This window comes from Peromyscus leucopus, chromosome 3, assembly GCF_004664715.2.
Source record: "Peromyscus leucopus breed LL Stock chromosome 3, UCI_PerLeu_2.1, whole genome shotgun sequence".
Lineage (NCBI taxonomy): Eukaryota > Metazoa > Chordata > Mammalia > Rodentia > Cricetidae > Peromyscus > Peromyscus leucopus.
This window is the reverse complement of record NC_051065.1, coordinates 140,733,887-140,741,745: the sequence shown is the minus strand read 5'-3', so window position 1 is coordinate 140,741,745 and position 7,859 is coordinate 140,733,887.

Below are 7,859 nucleotides of genomic sequence, written 5' to 3'. Positions count from 1 at the left end.
TAAGCTGACAAACACCACTCAAAGATCAACTTTAGACTCCAAAATGCTCAGGTCAACTTCAAAGTGGTTACCTAAGAATGTCCAGCCTCACAGATTACGTGAGTCAGGACTTGAGATAAGCCCTGCACTTTCCCATTACACATAGACTGAACAACAATGATACAGCTAGCTCTCCCAGAACTTTACCATTATCTCAATTTCCTCAGGATCTCCTAAAGATGCCATCACTCCCAGAAATCAGGAAGTAATTTTAAGACCACAATGTCCATGTTCCCAAGAGATGGAGTGGGTGGTTTGGGTTGTTTGGTGGGTTATAGATATTTGTCATCATTTAGGGGGTTGGTTTCAAATCATTAATGGTCATGGTAGGGAGGAAACCAAGCAAAGGAGGTATGATTCAAGGATCCCTTCTGAAAAAAATGAGAGGGATGAAGATGTGGGAATGATAGGATAAAAGGGTAGATTTTTGGACCTATTTTTAGACTAAAAAGCAACTACTAGTCTTAAATATTTTACATTGGTATGCATTTTTGTATATTGTCACAAATTTAAGGTTATTTTTGGTATACCATACTGTATATATGTCTCTATTCTTGTTTAAGGCATTGTACCTATGAAGCTCATGTAAAAATATAATGTATAATTAAGAAATACTCGTTAGTACTTAGTCATCTGTAATAATCAAACTTGTAGTCATGATAGGCATATTCTCAATGTTCAACAGATATTTTATATAGATAGGTGATCTTCAGATACTTCAGATACCTACAGAATATGGCATTTAAAATCTTTTAATAACCTAAGGCTTTTCATGACAGTGAGACATGTCTACTCCTGGCAGCACCGGTCTACTTCAAAAAAAGGATGATGAGCATCAAAGAAGCTCCATATGGAGTTTGCTTTCAATTCAGCAAAGATAGCCATTTGGGTAAGAAACTGCTCTTGCCTCAACTGCTGACACTATGCTGTCCAAATTGGACAAGCAGGACACAAAAGAATGTGACTACCAAACTTTGCCAAGTCAAGGCAGGACAGTCCTTCATAATTTTCTGTTTCACAGAAATGTCTGTCAGATATTGTAGGTCTGTAGGCTGAAGATGGATGTCCCAAGGTTGCAGAGGAAACTTGGGTGACTGTACAGGCAGCCAGCTGTCTCTGTGATTTCTATAGTTTTGGAAGTTGTTTGTTCTGTACTTTCTGTTTACTTGGGTAACATTATATCCTTCTTGGGTCTTTGATGGTTTTAAAGACTAGATAGTTATAGTTTCAGTTTTCCTTGTTTCCAAATTCAGAAAGAAACTCACAAAAGAGGTATACAGTGTATAAGGTTGAGAGACATAAAAACTTAAGTTGTTTATCTAAGATGTTTTAAGGTCTGGTTTAGGTATAAAACTTTGGACTCACTAAGATAGGATAGATAGTATAGTAGTTTCTCCAAATTTGCCAAAAACATGGCCTGGGCATTGTGAAAGTAATTCTTAGCTGATAATTGTCCTTATTGTATATAGTTTTACTATGTTGGAGTTAAAACCTTCCCTTTTTATTTAGATAATGCCTAATAATTGTTCTAATCACCTTTGCTTTTTATTTAGACAAAAAGAGGGAAATATAGGCTATTTTGATTGCATTCTAAGTCTCCTGAAACTTGCTAACAAAGTTAAACCTTGACTGAGGGGTGGAGCCAGTGATTAGCTGACCAGAATTGGCCACAGAGAAGCCAGCAATTTGGGTATAGAAGATGCACAGGAAGGAAAGCGCAGGGACTTGAGTTTGGTGACTCCTTTTGGTCCTGGGACAAGGGAAGAGACCAGTTTCTTGCAGTGTCTCTGGCCAAAAAGCAAAGTCCTCTAGATGCTGCCTAACTTCTCTGATATTCACCCCATCATTTGACTCATAGTGGTAATTAGAATGATAGAGACCTAATTTAATCCTACAAATAGCAGCTGTGGCAGAATCAGTCCATGACCAGGCCAGAGGGGGCACTGACTGTGTGTGGGGTCACAGAGCCTCAGACGATAATTAAAATATCAGTAGATTCATGTACAGCTGCTAAGCCAACAGAAAAACATCAACTGGGAGGCAGAGGAAGGCAGAACTCTGAGTTCAACGTCAGCCTTGTCTATATAGAGAGTTACAAAATGGAGAGACTCTTTCTCAATCCTCCTTCCAAAAGAGAGAATTCAAGATTAGCCTTGGCTACATAATAACTATGAGATCATGCTGTGCTGTGGGATGGCCTGTATGTCAAATGTGTTGCTGATTGGTCAATAAATAAAACACTGATTGGCCAGTAGCCAGACAGGAAATATAGGTGGGACTAACAGAGAGGAGAATTGAGAGAACAGGAAGGTGGAGGGAGACACTGCCAGCCACTGCCATGACCAGCAGCATGTGAAGATGCCGATAAGCCATGAGCCACATGGCAAGGTATAGATTTATAGAAATGGATGAATTTAAGCAATAGAACAATTAGCAAGAAGCCTGGCACAGCCATACAGTTTGTAAGCAATATAAGTCTCTGTGTTTACTTGGTTGGGTCTAAGCAGCTGTGGGACTGGTGGGTGACAAAGATTTGTCCTGACTGTGGGCCAGGCAGGAAAACTCTAGCTACAATGCTGACTACATGAGACCTTATTCAAAACAAACAACAAAAAAACCAAATAAATGAATGACTGAATAAATAAATAATAAATGATACAATAAAAATTTAAAAATTTAACACTTTTGAAACATGTATTTACTCAGAATACATAACCCCCCAAGCAATGTTTCATCTAGGTGTCTTATAGCCAAAGAGACATTTACATTTAAGAGTCACAACCTCCCAACAACTGTCATATCCATAAAAAAAGGTGCAACTAATATAAAAAGAAACTCACTGGTCTAACATTTTGATATTCAATAGTCACTACTTGTTCGAGATGATAAGAATGATTCCAAGTTGTGCATGGTATGAGCAAAGCAATTATTTCATCTAAAAATGAAATTTAACCAGAAACATAATTAGTGGAGGCAAATGGGAAGCAAAGGGCCAGTAATTTCAATCTGTCAAGGAAGTGTCTTCAGGCATTTTTTGTCATTTTGAGTACACTTTACTTCCGATTTCAGGGCTAACTCACACTATGCTTGCCATAGAGGATGTGTCACCATGGTACCATGGCTTAAATACACACTTTTTCTAAATAGAAGCAGCATGAGTAGAAAGAGTCTCCTACAGTGAAGTACGGGGGTATGTTACAGGCTCACAACTGCTTGTAATTCCAGCTCGTGGGGGTTTCAACTTCCTCTTCTGGACTTCACAAGCATTTGTGTGCAAGCATGTGTGTGTGTGTGTGTGTGTGTGTGTGTGTGTGTGTGTGTGTGTGTGTATGATATGTGTGCACATGCATATATAATAAAAGTTTCCTTTTAACAGCTGAGATTTATTGATTTATTGGTTTATTTATTTATTTATTTTTTACTCAGGAAGTGGCACCAGTGTTAAATACTAAGTAGGAGTTCTTTCACAAATTTGTTCAGATTATTTTTAGTTTTCTCTTAGAAGGTCCTTCTTTTAAGAATTTCTTCATCCTCTGGGTTGGCATTTTATGTGTGTGTGTGTGTGTGTGTGTGTGTGTGTGTGTGTGTGTGTGTGTAGGTATATGTATATGTATATATATATTCACAACCACTTTTTTACTGAGTCACTTTTCCTGTGTATTCTCTTTTAAAATATTTTTGTGGAGGCCCAAATTACTCAGGGTCAGAGAATCTGAGCTTGGTTTACCCAGCAGGGCTGCATAAGGGGATGATTTGACCATGGGCGTGTTTACCAGGTGTTTGGAAGGGTCTACACTTGGCTGTATGATGTGCTTTGATCTAGCAAGAGGGAGGTCTTTTGCCTCTCCCCTTGCCATGTTATAAAAAGTCTTTTGAATAAACCTTCAAGGCCGTTGAGTATTGACCCAGGTCCTCCCAAAGCTATCCTGTGTAACATGAATCTTAAATGGTCTTATTAATTAAAAAAACAAAAAACAAAAAAACTGGAGCCAGATATTAGGGTGAACGCTGAAAGATCAGAGAAGCAGAACAAGCCACAGCCAACCTCACCTCACCAGCTCTTTAGCTGACCCTGTTTCCACGAATCCTCAGACTGAAAGCCTCTGAGTCCTCACCCCTGAGGGTCTCAGTTGAACTGCTGCTTAGTTCCTGTCTCCTCAAACCTTATATACCGTTCTCTACTCAGTCATGTCACTTCCTGGGATTAAAGGCATGTGTGCTTTTCAAGCAAAGGCATGAGAACTCAAGTGCTAGGATTAAAGGCATGTGCCACCACTGCCTGACTGTCCCCAGTGTGGCCTTGAACTCAGAGAGATCCACATGGATCTCTGCCTCGCAAGTGATAGGATTAAGCATGTGTGCCACCACTGTCTGGCCTCTATCTAATCTAGTGGATTGCTCTGTCTTCTGATCCCCAGATAAGTTTATTGGGGTACATAATATATCACCACAATCCTGTTTCTGTCTTCCCTCTCATCATCTAGGTCTCTTTCTACCTGATATTTTTTAATCCCTCTCTCCATCTCATAGGAACCCTTGAAAAGGGGTGAGCTGGCCTCTCACAGATGGCAGCCTGAACATGGGACCCCCCACAATCTTTTAGGTTTACATTATACATATGAGCATTTTGCCTGCATGTATGTTTTCAGAGCATGTGTGTGCCTGGTGCCAGCAGAGGCCAGAAGAGGGAGTCAGAGCCCCTGGGACTGGAGTTACAGGTGGTTGTGATCTGCTATGTAGGTGTTGGGACTCAAACTGGAGTACTCTGCAAGAGCAGCCAGTGTTCTTAACCACTGAGCCATCTCTGCAGCCCTTTCTATGTATACATTACCTTCTTGAACATTCAGATGCTTGTCAACCTTCCAGGCCGTTCTGTTTCTGTTCAGTATTTTTGGTCTCAGGAGTTCTCTTTTTAGACAATGTCACTTCTTTATTTCCATTTTCCTCTTCTAAACATGCATTCACCTTTTTGGGGATTCAGAACTTATTAGGACCTTGAACTGACCACATTCCAGATGTACCACCTTCTCAGCTTCTGCAAATAATTCTTCAGTGGCAGGAATGGCACCACCCTCATCCACATGCTTGTGATACTGTGATCTTTCTCGAATCCTTCACCAGCTTCTATTTGCTTCAAGGACTCCTCAAGGGATATTTCCATTTCTCAGTGTGGCTAAAAAATCTCTCTTTGGAAATGCTCAGGGAGTTATTTTCCTCCACGGCAACAGTGTCTTCCATTTTCTGACGGTGAAAATGGAAACAAGGTGTCTTTGCTTCCGTTGTCTTGACTTCCTGTCAGTCCTCCCCTTGGTGCTGCTTTTGGTGTGCATTCCCCTTTGTGTGTCTCTTTGGTTTGAATCTTTCACAGATAGCTTTTAAAGTCAATGGTCTTGGTTCTAGAGATGAATCCCTGGAGGTGCTGGGCTGTCCATGCAGGTGAATGAACACTTTGGCAATGAGGGGGCTTTGCCTTTGGGTGGGGAAGTAGTTTTGCCTTGTAAAGCAGCTGCTTGCAGATGAAGAATTACCACTTTGGCTTTCAATTCCAGCAGCTGGATCAGGTGTGATATAACAATGAGAATCCACTCCTGATTTACCATCACTGGCTCTTTACCCAACTTTTTCCTCTTACACAAGGAAAATTCGGTATCTCAAGACCTGGTCTGGTTTTTTTAGACAAACGGACTCAGTTTTACTAGTAATGGAGCTTGGCTTTGAACTCTTTTTGTTTGTTTGAGACAGGGTTTCTCTGTGGTTTTGGTGCCTGTCCTGGATCTTGCTCTGTAGATCAGGCTGGCCTCGAACTCAGAGATCCACCTGGCTCTGCCTTCCGAGTGCCGAGATAAAAGGTGTGCACCCCCCCTTAAACTCTTAATCCTCCCACTTTTACCTCCCCACAGCTGGAATTAAAGCCCTGAGATAACATGCCTAGTTTGTTAGTTTTTATCTTTCTACCCACCCCACTCAGCTCCTTAAGCTTTTCAAATAGTTCAGATAAATTTATATTAGCCCTAAGTGAATCTACAGGCAAATTTTAAAGCAGAAGAGATCTAAGATTCTGCCCTTCTCACAAGCTGGAGCTCTGATGAACTCTTAACAACCTAGTCAACACAACTTGGTTCCAAGTTTCCTTTGTCCCTTCCCAGAGCTAACAGTATTAATTACTGAAGCAGAAATTACTCGCCCTAGATGGTGAGGTAATCCTTTTATTGAGGCATGGATATAAGATAACTTAGCATTGACACCTAACAACTACTAACATTAGTAAAACACTCTTACTACAGAATTGAACAACATGGGTACAGGACTTCGGAGAATCAAGCTGAATGGACCAGGAAGCCTCCTCCCCAAGGACTGGCTCTCATAGTGTTACCATCTTGATGGGGTTTCTTTTCTCTGCCGGTCAAAGAATTAAAAGGCAGGAAAATATTGAGCATGACAGCTTTGGGGAGTCTCAAACACAGCAAACAGGAGCAGACAGGTAAAGAAAGGCTTTTAGTGGGCGTGAGGAAACACACAGCAAACACGCACACAATGAAACCCTCCACAAAGTAGAGTGGGGGAGTTGAAGCCGAGACTCTCATTGATGGCTTGTTTTTGTTTTTACTTGTTTTAATTTTGTTGTTTTGAAGTCTTTAAAGGGTCTTCCACTCATAATTTAGTTTTGGTCAGTTTGAAGAGAGACAGATGGCTGACTGGCACTCACTTCTCATCAAAGAAGCTTCTTTTCTGCAACAGATAGACTATTACAGAGATACACAACTGTCCGAAATGAAGAGTATGTATGTGACGATGGGCTGCCCAACCCCAGCTGATACACCACAATACAACCCTACACCTGAGGCTCAGGGAAAATTGCAGAAGGGCCAGAAAGACCATAAAAGCCAGAGGCCTGGGTTGTCCAGTTAGATAGTGCCCCAAGGTATGTCAAGGAACCTGTACCCATGAAATCACTACCATGTTTGCCTGAACAAGACCTGCGCAGTGACAAAACCAGTTGACATGCCACGGTATGTTAGGGTTGGGAGTGTTAAAGCTGGTCCTTGTTAGGGCTCTTGCTGCAAAGCCTGACAATTCAATCCTTAGAACCACGTGGAGGAAGGAGAGGACAGATCAACTGTACATTGTTCTCTGGCTTCCCCATGCACTGTGGCATGTGTACTCACATACACACACAATAAGTGGGTTTTTTGTTTTTGCTTCTAGTTGCTTTTAACAAAAACAAGGGACCATTGAGATGGCTCAGCAGGTAAGGGTTCTTGCCTTGAAGCCTAAAGACCTGAGTTCAATCCCTAGGACCCACATGACCAAAGAGGAGTGATCCTCTTAACTGCCACATGCAAGCACTTATAAGCAAGCTTACAAATAAACATTTAAGAAGCTATGGTAGTGACTGCTGCCTAGAGGCCTGCTCAAGATTAGGCCTGTTTGTGTCCTGAGGATGGTAGGCAGTTGTTGGGAAAGAAAAAAATTTCCTTAGTCTCATTCTCACTGGTAAATTGCCTGAGACCAACCCTGATACCTTAATGAAACTCAGAATCACACACACACACACACACACACACACACACACACACACACGAAACAAAACTAAAAGAATGTAGATTCTATGAGTAAGGGAATCATCAGGAAAGAGAATGGGGGTGAATATAAAATACACTTGCTGAAAAAACAAAACACTGCAGTTTTACTATGTTCTAGCTCAAAGTACTTCACACACACTCAAACATCATGACTACATAAAGAATTATTTATCCGTTGTAGTTAGCCCACAGAAGTCACTGTTCCTGGGACAGATTGTCAACACTAGTCAGCAGCTA